We start from the raw sequence: 13,290 nt of genomic DNA, 5'->3' as shown, positions 1-13,290 counted from the left end.
GTGTTTGGGGGATGCAGGTGCCAGCTCCAAGAAACAGGTGTTTCCCCAGTAATAAAAACATTCTGAACCGGATGGTGGTGAGGCGCACACAGCATCACGACTGCCTTGACTCTGCTAAGTCATATGCTTTCAAGGGTTTTACATGGCAAGCCTATCTTACCACGATTTTATCCACACACTCTGTTTACCTTCATGACTGTCCATAGTCCTTCCTTCAAAAGCTGTTTCTGAAGAGAGAGAGGGAGAAGGTGATGGTTAACACTGTCAACTTGACAGGATCTAGATGCAACTAGAAGACAACCTCTAGGCATGCCTGTGAGGGCTGACCTCAATTAGGTTAACTGCCTTTCCCCTACACACACACACACACCACACACACTCACACACCACACACACACACACACTCACACACACACACCACACACACTCACACTCACATAACACACACATACAGAGACACACACACCACACACACACACACACACACACACACACACACATACACACACTCCTGCCCTTTAACTGTTCATCTACCATCCCCAGGGCTGGAAACCTGGCTGAATATGAACTTTTACCTCTCTCTTATTCCAGTTGTCTCATGACTTTCCCACCATGATGCTCTGTTCCTCCAACTGTAACCCAAAATAGTCTTCATCTGCAAAGCTTCTGTAAGGCAAAGGACACTGTGGTTAGGACAAAACAGCAACCAACAGATTGGGAAAAGATCTTTACCAATCCTACAACTGATCGAGGCCTTATATCCAAAATATACAAAGAATTCATCAAAAACTTGCTTTTGTTAGGTGTTTTATCACAGCGACAGAAAAAGTAAGACAGGGGAAAAGATAAGTGGGGGAGGGGGGATGGAAGAAAAAGAAGAGGCGTTTGGGAGCACAGTGTGAAAGGTTGGCTCAAGATGTGAGATGTGAGAAAGCATGCCTTGTAGGAAAGGAGACTGTGAAAGGGGATGGCAGTCACCTCCATAAACAACGATGTCCACCCACAAAGATGTGCACATGCACACACATGCACATGCACTCATGCATACACACACATGCACACATGCATACACACACACACACACACACACACACACACACACACACACACGTGCATGCGCGCACACAGGGGCACATTCCCACTGGGCTCTGAAGGCTTTGTAAGGACTAGGCCAGCTGCTGAAGGCTCTCCAGACTGCTGGAAGGAGGCTGAGCCATGAGGAGGCGTAGGCATTTCAGATGGGACATGCACATTGTTGGTGTTCCTAACAGAGCAGGAATAATTGGATAGATAATTAATAATAATAATCCCTCCTGCTCCCTCTCCAGCAGGTATTTGGCTTGACCCCAGGAGCTTAGTAGCTAAATAATTCTTTATTATAAATTGATTCTCCACTGAATGGTGTTATTGTTATTAGTAATTAGAGTCAATTTACTATTAACTGTGCTACTGAGTGGAGCAGCACTGTGCATCTCCTGGAGCACGCGGTGATTTTATAAATGTTTTCCTCTGCTGCGCAGACATTTGATCCCCTACCATGCACTTCGTTTTTCATTATGTCTGACCTGGGATTATTTAAACTTACTCTACCTTCTCAGAAGTGAACCAAGCATGCAGCCTCTCTGACCGCGTTTTAATCCTTCACACTTTAATGAAGTTTGGCCTCATATTAAACCACCTTTCAGTTTAGTTCAGTTGTTTGGTTGGTTGGTTTTTCTATAGAAGTCTTACTACACAGCCTCCCCGCGCCTGGAACTCACTGTGTAGACTGATCCCATGATCCCAGCTTTTCTGAACTAATTTTTTTTTGACTTCCCTAACTGGATCTGGGGCCATGACCCAGTTGTTAAAGTGCTTGTTGCATAAATGTGAGGAGGACCTGAGTTCAAATCCCAGCACCCATGTAAAAGCTGGGTGAGTGTCGAGGCCAGCCTGTAATCCTAGCACATGAGAAGCAAAGACAGGAGATCCGTGGAGTAAGCTAACTAACTAGACCAGGTACATGGTAAGCTCTGAGTTCCTGAGAGGCTGTGCCTCGATACCGAAGACAGAGTGTGATCAAGGAAGATGTCTGATGTCAACCTTTGACCTCCACATGCCACACGCACGTGGCACATGCAGGCACACACAAACACACCCTTGTTAAAAAAAAAATCCCCTCGTTTAGAGGAAGACTACATTAGAATGACTATAACAGTATTAGTGAGTCTCAGCCTAACAGGCCTTAAAATATTTGTACACTGTTTGCCCGTCAATAATATTCAAATCTTCTTCCTTGGCACTCATCCAACAAACAATTTTTGAGCCCATGTAGCAGGTGCAGGAGACACAGAAATAAACAAGACATGTTCATCCCTCCCAGGGAGCTGCTGAGAAAGCAAGGAAGGAAACATAGAAATATGCATTTGCCTCAAATTGAATAACCGTAAAGAAAAAGCAGTCGCCATGGCCTGCATTGAAGCATTCAATGGAAGCATACACCACGGCTGCTTAAACACATTGCCTTCTGTGGCCTGATGACGTTTATTCACAGCTCCAGCACAAGCATCAACCATACATCCGTCTTCAGTCACCTCAGACATCCTCTGTCAGAAATATTGATGTTTTGGTCTTTATTCATCATGAGCATTTTATTGCGTTGTCATTCTTCTTTATTTATTGACATGTTTCAACATCACTCCATCACCCTGAAAGAATTACATCAGTTGAAAAGTGTAACAGCTTCGGTGGTTGTAGGGAACATCTCAGACCCCATGTCTGTACACAGGAGCTTTGGGGTCACTTACAAGAAGATGACTGTAGTGGGCATCTCATGTGGCTGCAGGAGAAGCTTCTCCAGGCTTGTGGATGATTTCCTGCTTCTCTCTGTCCCCTGACCTCTGGGTGACACAATGAAGGCACCAGGGCTCCCTAGTAACATTGGTAAGGTGTGGGTGAACCATACATGGGAGTGGCTTCTCCTTTCCCAGAACCGTAGGCAGACATTGCTCTTGCTCCTCCAGCTGAGGAAAGGCCTTCCTTAGCTTTTTTTTAAAAACAGATATACAAAATAACAGATTTCTTTGTAGCATTTTCATGCTTGTATCTCATGACATCCTGCTTGCATTTACTTTAAATCCTGAGCCAGTGTAGTGGTAAGGAAGAGGGGAGCTGAAGATGTAGCCAGTGGCAGCGTGGTGAGGCCCTATTCAGCCCCCAACACTTCAAAAGAAAGAGGGAGGAGAGGAGGAAGAGGAGGAGGGGAAAGATGAATACTAGGGCTGTCTTGTCTCATTGTTCAGTTACTCAGAAACCAATAGTTAACTGCTTACCAGACTGGAAACAAATTGTACTGTCTAGGTTAGGTGAATGTATAGTCTAAAGGGTGACAGAGACAAGAAACCAGTTAGTAGATAAAGGCATAAAAGATCTGCCATCTGACAGGGTGGGGGTGGGTGGGTGATGGTTAGGGTTGTGATCCTAATTAGAGCAGTTTGAAGTGTTAGGGTACAAGAATCACTGAAGGAAGACCCCAAATTCAAAAAGTATGCAAATATTCAAATACTCAACTAGTCTGCAGATATCACCAGCATGCAGGGGTCAACCATTCATCAAAATGGTGATCATCCGAGGGGCTCGTGGGCCCCTTTTATGCAGGTCTAGGGGAATTCTCCAGAAGGATTAGGTAACCTCTAATATGATTGGTAGGGGGCAAAGCAGTGACATTAGTACAATTTTGATTGGCTGCTATGTTAGTTTCATTATAATTGGTGAGACCTTGTAGAATTTTGGGAATCAGCTCAGTTCTGGCCTTGTTATCTCCTCAGCTCGGTATCCTCAGAGCTGACTCGGCTCCAGACTTACCCTCCCTAAGTCAGGTCTCATTGACTAAAAGGCCCATTGTCCATGGCTCCCTCTGAGGAGCCAAATTGACTTCCCAAGGAATTGAACATTTTTTTATTCCCTAGGATTTTGGACCTCTCAGAAGCCAGGTGTCACCAGATCTGGACGGGGTACTTTGGCCAGAGAATGAAAGTCCTCCAAAAGAGGACCCCAGCTACCTTGAAGGAGCCTTCAAGAGACACAGAGCAGAGCTCAGTCTTCAGAGTGTCCGCCTTGCCTTGACTAGTGAGAATTTAAAGATTTTTATGGTGTCACGGGCAAATTGCACCCTCTAAATTCCTGTTGAAGCTTTAATTTCAAATCCCTCAGAATTTGGAGACGTGGCTTTCAAAGAAGTGGTCAGATCAGAATAAAGGATTAGGGGAGGCTCTAGCACAGCTGACTGGTGTCCTAGTAAGAAGAAATCTGGGGACAGAGAGAAGTCCCTGGAGTGCCCCTCACCGAGGTGACCATAGAAGAGCACACCAAGCTAATTTGCAAGCCAAAAAGGGAGGCTTCAGCAGGAACTGTGCTTGCAGAAATCCTCATCTTGGACTTCTCTGGCCTGCAAATCTTAACAAAGGTAATTCGTGTTGCATAAGTCTGTTGTGGTTATTTTTAAACCTAAGACCACCCAATCAGGTTCTAATACTGAGCCTTGGGTCCCACCCCACCCCCCTTCTAGATTGCTGAGGTCAGGAAGCAGCTGACTATGATTTGTCTCGTGCTCTAGCAGAAGTGTGGTTTTGCCAGCTACAGTTTCTACAGTGTGATGTTGAGGATTCTGGGAATGTTTTAGGGAATACATTGATGCTAGGTTGGGTATTTGATGGTTGTTCAGGGGGTTGGTTACAGTAGTTGTGATCAAAGAAGAAGCAAGAAGAAAGAAATTACATTCAGGAACTCTCCCCTTTCCCCTCTCCCCTCTCCCCTCTCCCCTCTGCCCTCTCCCCTCTCCTCTCTCCTTTTTTCTCTATCTAGTGATAATGTGTGAAACCAGGGAGATAAAGGGTGGGAAAAAGAAGAACCCACAAAGTAGCATAGCCCGACTACATGAACTTGATAGTACCTAAGGGAAACTCTAGCTGAATGCCTGGCCTCAAGGACCAAGGCAGCTGGTAGCTGACTCGGTGACACAGTCCATTAACCATGGTCCTATCAGTGACCTAGCATGTCTGTAGTTGTTTCCTTTACAGGAGTTTGACAGAGACTCACAGAAGGCATCCTGGAAGCTATTGCTACCAGCATGCTACCACAGCAGGACTGCTTTGTAAGATCGTTCTGAGGGGTAAAGGGTTACAATTTGCCAGGCACTGGGAACAATGTCTCCCGCCAGGGTTTAGTACTGATATTGCAAACCTCTTTAGATGACTGAAGAGAACATGCTTGAAAGAGGCACCTTGCCCTAAGACACTTCACTCCCATCACTTTAGTAAACAGACCTAGTCCATCAAGTGCTTACCAAGAAGAGCCACTTCCAACCATGTGGCTTAATTTTACCCCCTGAGACCTTACCTGGCCTTTCTGTGTCATCTTGGAAGAAACATGAGAGGTCAGTGACTTGTCCATCCTACACAGTAGTGAGCTGGGATTCACACTCAAAACTACCTTTTCCTCCCAATTAGCTCTGACATTGCACCGCCCTCAACAGGAGGTCTTCCTTAGCCTGAGAAGATCCAAGAACAGAGAAGCAGTCCTCTGTAAGGGTGTTCGTGAATCAGGCAGGCTGGGTTGTTTGAGAATCTCCACGGTACTCTCTCAAATCCAGCCCAGGCCCACCATTAGGAGCCTTGCCTGGCTACAAGAGATGGCTAGTTCAGACGCCATATCCCCATTGCTAGGAGTCTTCACTAGGGTCACCCTCATAGATTCCAGGAAGTTTCAACTGCACTAGATTTCCACACCACCCCCAAATGACTCCCAATTCCTGCTATCTCTCCCCACACTCTTCCTCCATCCCATCTTCCTGATCCCTCCCGCTCCCACCCCCACCCAACCCCAGTCCACCCATAAAATCTGTTCTATTTTCCCTTCACCAGGAGATCCATATATATAACCCTAGAGCAATGTTTCCTGAATGACCCTTTCACAGGGTTCACATATCAGATATCCTGTTATCAGATATTCACTATGAATTATAACAGTAGAAAAATTACAGTCACTAAGTAACAATGGAATAAGCTTATGTTTTGATAGAGGTAGACCACCTGACAAATTTATTCAGGAGAATCAAACAAAAAGATATCTGGATTCGAAACTTTTGTCTTGAGAGTTGTATTTTACAGACTGTGCCTACTTGGAATCTTGGTCTCAAGAACTTTCAGCTGGGTCCAGTCAGGACACATCCTGCTACAGCATTTGCTTCATTCTTCCTACCCCCTACCCCTAAGGATCTCTCAACGCCCTTTACAACTTGAAGAAGTTATGGAGGAGTCGTTGCCCCAATTCCCTAGACTTTGGGGACCTAAAAGTGGTTGTTCTAAAGTTGTTTTTATGAGGAATTTAGAAATGGTAATTTAACAGGGAGGAATTAGCTAGATTGAGTTATACAGTTGTAATCTTATTTGTCTAAGCTAAAACCAGGTACAGGATAGAAGGAAGCCTGTCATTGGAGGACAAGGAAGGATGGGCGGAAGAGAAGTTTGAAGGAGGAGGAGACTAGGAGAGGGAGGAAGAGACAGGACAGAGGAGAGAGAGAGAGGGGGGAGAAGCCATGGCAGGTGATGTTAAGATTCTGCTCTGTGTATCTACAGGTTGTTATCAATGTTCCTAAAGGACGGATGGTACCGGGCTTTGTTTTTTTTTTTTTTTGGTTCTTTTTTCCGGAGCTGGGGACCGAACCCAGGGCCTTGCGCTTCCTAGGTAAGCGCTCTACCACTGAGCTAAATCCCCAGCCCCTCGGGCTTTGTATGTTTAAGTGGGCAATTATAATCTTACCAATTGGGTCAAAGATTATTGTGTTGTGTGTTCTTTTATGTGAGGGTTTGAGTGTAGGAAAGTGTGCGGCTGGGATGTGTTTCCGCCAAGATATCTAGCAGATATCTTTGGGCACCACAGTGCAGACCAAGCGGGATAAAAGACAACCGTTACTTTTTTTATTTTTATATTTTTACAACAACAACCACAACATAAGGAAATGTATTGAAGGGTCACAGCATTGGGAAGGTGAACCACTGCCTTCGACCCTCCTCTATTATACTCTCTGGATCTGTGAATTGTAGTTGGTTATTATTTACTTAATAGCTAATGCCCACTTATAAGTACATACCAAATTTGTCTTTCTAGGTCTGGGTTGCCTCACTCAGAATGATTTCTTCTGGTTTCATCCATTTACCTGCTAATTTCATGATTTCACTTTTTTTTTAAAGATTTATTTATTTATTAGATGCAAGTACACTTCAGCTGTCTTCAGACACACCAGAAAAGGGTTGTGAGCCACCATGTGGTTGCTGGGATTTGAACTCAGGACCTCTGGGAGAGCAGTTGGTGCTCTTAACCTCTGAGCCATCTCTCCAGCCCCATGATTTCACTTTTTAAACAGAAGAGTAATACTCTTTGTACGAGTGTACCACATTTTCTTTATTCATTCCTTGGTTGAAGGGCATATAGGCTGTTTCCATTTTGGGGTTATTATAAGTAAATCTGCTATGAACATTTTGAGTAGGTGTTATTGTGGTAGGATAGAGTATATTTTGCGTTTATACTCAAGAGTGTTATAGCCGAGTCTTGAGGTAGATGAGTCCCAATTTTCTGAAGAGCCACCATATTGATTTCCACAGTGGTTGTACAAGTTTGCACTCCTGCCAGCAATGGAGGAGTGTTCCCCAGACTTCATAACCTTGCCAACATGAGCTCTCACCTGTATTATTGATCTTAGCATTCTAACAGATATAAAATGGAATCTCAAAGTAGTTTACATTTGCATTTCCCTCCTGGCTGAGAATGTTGAATATCTCTTTAAGTGTTTCTCAACCATTTCAGATTCCTCCATTGAGAATTCTCTGTAATTTAGATCTGTACTTCATTTTTTAATTGGGTTATTTGAGGTTTTGGTGTCTAGTTCTTTAGGTCTTTATATATTTTAGATATTGGTTCTCTGCTGTGTGTACAGTTGCCTAAAATCATTTCCCACTCTGCAAGCTACCACGTTGATTGACAGTGTCCTTTGCCTTACAGAAGCTTTTCTGTTTCATGAGGTCCCATTTATTAATTGTTGACTTTAGTGCCTGCACTATTGGTGTTCTGTTCAGAATGTCTTTTCCAATGCCAGTGCACTCAAGGCCGTTCTCCACTTTCTTTTCTATCAGGTGGAATGCATCTGCTTTTATGGTGAGGTCTTTGACTCACTTGGACTTGAGTTTTATGCAAGGTAATAGATATGGACCTATTTGCATTCTTCTACATGCAGACATCCAGTTTGGCCAACATCATTTGTTAAAGATGCTGTAATTTTTCCAGTGTGTGTTTATTAAAAATCACGTTTTGTGGATATGTGGATTTATGTCTGGGTCTTCGATTGGATTCCACTGATCAATGGAATCTGTTTGAATGCCAATACCAAGTACTTTTTATTGCCATGGCTCTGTAATACAACTCGAAATCAGAAACGGTGATCTCCCCAGCAGTTCTTTTATTGTTCAAGATTGTTTAGCTATCCTGGAGGTTTCGTTTTTTTCATATGAGTTTGAGAATTGCCTTTTCAAGGTCTGTAAAAAAAATTGTGACAGAATTTTGATCAGGATTGCATTGAACCTACACGTTGCTTGGGGGAGGGGCGTTTTTACTATGTTGATCCTACTAATCCATGAGCATGGGAGATCCTTCTATCTTTTGATATCTTAATTCATTTTTTCTCATACAAGTCTTTCACTTGCTTGGTTAGAGTTACCACAAGATAGTTTACATTGTTTGAGACTAGTATGAAAGATGTTATTTCTCCGATTTCTTTCTTAGTCCATGTGTTATTAGTGTAGAGGAGGGCAACTGATTTTTTTTTTTTACATTAATCATACATTCAGCCACTTCACTCAAAGTATTTATCAGCTGAAGGAGTTCCTGTCCTGGTATAATTTTTAGGGTCATTTATATACACTATCATATCATAGCAACACTTTGACTTCTCCCTTTCCAATTTGCAGTTCCTTGATATCCTTCAGTTGTCTTACTGCTCTAGCTAAGACTTCCAGTACTATATTGAATAGATATTGAGACAATAAACAACTTTGTCTTGTTCCTGATTTTAGTGGGGTTGCTTTGAGTTTCCCCTTGTTTAATTTGATTTGGGCTATGAGCTTGCTGTAAATTGCCTCCATTATGTGTAGGGAAGTTCCTTGTATCCCTGATCTTTCCAGGACCTGTATCATAAAAAGGGGTTAGGTTTCGTCAAAGGCTTTTTGTGCAGCAAATGAGAAGGGTTTTTTTTTGTTGTTGTTTTAGTTGTTTACATGGTGGATTACATTTATGGATTTTCCTGTGTTGAAGCATCCCTGCATCTCTGGGATGAAGCCTACTTAGTCATGGTTAATGAGCTTTTTAATGTATTGGATTTGATTCAGTTTGTGAGAATTTTGTTGACTATTTTCCCATCTGTGTTCATAAGAAAAACTGGACTGTAATTCTCTGTCTTTGTTCCATTCTTGTGTGGTTTGGGTATCAGGGTGCTTATGGCCTCATAAAATGAATTTGCCAGTGTTTTTCTGTTTCTATTTTATGGAATAATTTCAGGAATATAGGCATTAGTTCTTTGAAAGTCTGGTAAAATTCTGCCTTAAAACCATCTGACCTTGGGAAATTTTTGATTGGAAGACTTAATGACTGCTTCTGTTTCCTTAGGGGTTACAGATCTATTTAATTAGGTTTAGCACATCTTCACTTAACTTTGGTAAGTGATATCTATCAAGAAAATATCCATTTCTTCTACATTTTCCAGTTTTGGGGAGTACATGTTTTTAAAGTATGACCTAATGATTCTTAGAATTTCCTCAGTGTCTGTTGTTATGTCCCTCTTTCCATTTCTGATTTTGTTAATTTGGAGATTCTTTCTGTGTCTTTCTGTTAGTTTGAATAAGGGTTTATTAATTTATCAAAGAATCAACTTTTGTTTCATTAATTCTTTGTATGATTCTCTTTGATTCTATTCTATCGATTTCAGTTTGATTATTTTCTGCTTCCTTTTGTTCTAAGACGTTCAAGTGTGCTGTGAAATCACTATGAGATCTCTTCCATTTTTCTTTTAAGGTAGGCGCTTACAACTATGAACTTGTCTCTTAGCACCCCTTTGTGTTGCATAAGTTTGGGAATATTGTGCACTCATTTTTATTGACTACTAGGGAGTATTGAATTCTTTAGTTTTTCTTAACCCAGTAGTCATACAGTAGAGAGCTGTTCAGTTTCCATGGTTTGTAAGCTTTCTCCTGTGGTTGAAATCCACTTAATCCATAGTGGTCTGATAGGATGAAGATTATTTCAATTTTCTTGCATCTGTTGAGTTCTGCTTTGTGGCCCAGTGTGTGGTCAGTTTTGAAGAAAATTCTGGGAGGTTCTAGAAAAAAAAGTATATTCTTCTGTGTTTGGGCGAAATGTTCTGTAGGTATGTATTAGTTGCATTTGGTTTATAACATCTCTTCGTTCCAGTATTCCTTCTCTTTTTAATATTTATTTACTTTTATGTATGAGTACACTGTAGCTGTCTTCAGACACACCAGAAGAGGTCATCAGATCTCATTACAGATGGTTGTGAGCCACCATGTGGTTGCTGGAATGGAACTCAGGACCTCTGGAAGAGTAGTCGAGTGCTCTTAACCGCTGAACCATCTCTCCAGCCCCAGCTCCAGTATTTCTTTGTTTAGTTTTTGTCTGGATGTCCTGTCCTTGGTGAGAGTGGGGTATTGAAGTCTCCCTCTATCAATGTGTTGTTTAAATTTTAGTAATTTTTCCTTTTTTTTATCTTGGTGAATTTTTCCTTTGATGAGTACGAAGTGTCCTTTCATGCCTTTTTTGATTAGTTTGGTTTGAAATCTATTTTGCTAGATATTAGAATGGCTACTCCAGCTTGATTTTAGGTACACTTGCTTTGAAAATCTTTTTCCAAGCCTTTACTCTGATGTAATGTCTATCATTGAGGTGTGTTTGTTGTATTAGTAGGAGATTGGATAACAGATTGCACCCATTCTGTTACTCTATCTGCTAATTGAGGAATTGAATCCATTGATATTAACAGATATCAATGGCCATTGAATGTTAATTCCTGTTATTTCATTGGTGGTGGTGTGGTAGTAGTGGGTGTAGTTCCCTTCTTTTAGTTTTGCTGGTGTGAAATTATTTATTTTCTGAGTTTTCATGAGTGTAGTTAATCTCTTTGGGCTGTAGTTTTCTTTCTACTATCTTCTGAAGAGATAGGTTTGTAGATAGATATTTGAATATGACTGTATCCTGGAATATCTCATTTTTTCCATCTACAATGTTTGATAGTTTCACTAGGTATAGAAGTCCATACTGGCATCCACAGTCTCTTAGAGTCTGCAGGACATCTCTCCTGGCCCTTCTGGCTTTTAGAGTCTCTGTTGAGAAGTCGGATGTAATTATATTAGTTCTGCCTTCATATGTTACTTGGTCTTTTTCCCTTGCAGCTTTTAATACTCTTCCTTTGTTCTTTTTGTTTATGTTCTGATTATTATGTGGTGAGAGAACTTTCTTTTCTGGTCCAGTTTATTTGGTGCTCTGTAAGCTTCTTATACTTTAATGGGCATCATCTTCTTTGCACTAGGGAAATTTTCTTCCATAATTTTGTTGAAAATATTTTCTGGACATTTAAGATGGGGCTCGTCTCCTTCCTCTATACCGATTACACTTAAGGTTGGTCTTTTTATAGTATCCCAGATTTCCTGGATGTTTTGTATCAGAAAAAAATCAGATTTAACATTTTCTTTGACCAATATACATTTCTTCTATTGTATCTTCAAAGCCTGAGATTCTCTTTCATCTTTTGTTAGTGACGCTTGCCTCCATAGTTCTTATTCAAATTCCTAAATTTTTTACTCCCAGAATTCCCTCAGTTTGCATTTTCTTTATTGGTTCTATTTCCATTTTCTGATCTTGGACATTTTTATTCATTTCCTTCAAATGTTTGTGTTTGCTTGTTTGTTTGTTTTCTTGACTTTCTTTAAGGAATTTTTAAATTTTGTTCACCTGTTCCAAGTAGAGAATTGTGATATTTATAAGTTATTAAGGTTAAATAAAAATCTGAGGCTCCAGGTAGAGAGCTTAACAGATGGATATAGATTGCTTTAAAGAATTCATTCATTCCCTCTTTAAGAATCTCTATCATTGTCATATAGTTGGTTTTAAGGTCTTTTTCTTGTGCTTGTGTTGGAATACACAGGTCAGGCTGTGGTAGGATAGCTGGGCTCTATATCCTGGCTAATAGTGATTATGTTTTATGCTGGCAGCTAGGCATCTGAGTTTAGGGTGATATAGGTGTGATGGTTTGAACATGCTTGGCTCAGGGAGTGGCACTATTAGGAGAAGTGGCCTTGTTGTAGTAGGTGTGGTCTTGTTGGAGGAAGTGTGTCACTTTGGGGCTGGGGGAGAGCTTGGAACCCCTCTTCCTAACTACCTGGAAGCTAGTCTTATTTGCCTTCGGAACTCTTAGCTCCTCCAGCACCGTGCCTGCCTAGTTGCTGCCCTGCTCCCCACCATGATGATAATGGACTGAAGCTCAGAGCCTGTAAGCCAGCCCTAATTAAACATTATCCTTTATAAAAAAACTGCCTTGGTCATGGTGTCTCTTGATAGCAATGAAAACCCAAATCAAGACAATAGGCCTAGGTGTGGATTTCTGGGAAGTAGGACGGATGGTCTGTAGGATCCACAGGAGGTATGAGCATCGGGAAGGGAGGCTGCAGCTGGTGTTCCGTTGCAGTGTTAGGGACAAGCTTGAGGAATTGGGACTGCTGGGGGAACAGAGAGAGAGCAGAGAAGGTCTCGACCTACATGGTCTTCTGGCAGGCACGGCCCTTGTTGAGCAGGGGGTGTTTTTATCAGCTGGATTCTGGAACATAGAGACAATTAGAGGAAGGAAAGATGGGAAAGGATGGTTTGTGGGATCTACAGAAGGTGTAGAGACACAGGAAGGGAGGCTGCGCTGGTGTTCTGCTGCAGTGCAAGGGACAAACCTGAGGGTTTGGGTCTGCCAAGGCAACAGAGAGCAGTATTTTTATTTTTAATCAACACATAGTAACTGCATGTATTTATGAGGTATAGTGTTATAGTTCAATACATTCAATGCAGTGCAATTGATTAAGATAACTGAGTATCCATTCAAACGTTTATCAATTCTTAGTGCTGGGACCATTCAGCATCCTCTCTATAGGCGCCTTTGAAATACATAATTAATTGATACCAATCACATCTGTTCTCTTCCCTACATGG

Source organism: Rattus norvegicus, chromosome 8, assembly GCF_021556685.1.
Source record: "Rattus norvegicus strain SHRSP/BbbUtx chromosome 8, alternate assembly SHRSP_T2T, whole genome shotgun sequence".
Lineage (NCBI taxonomy): Eukaryota > Metazoa > Chordata > Mammalia > Rodentia > Muridae > Rattus > Rattus norvegicus.
This window is presented reverse-complemented; position numbering follows the sequence as displayed.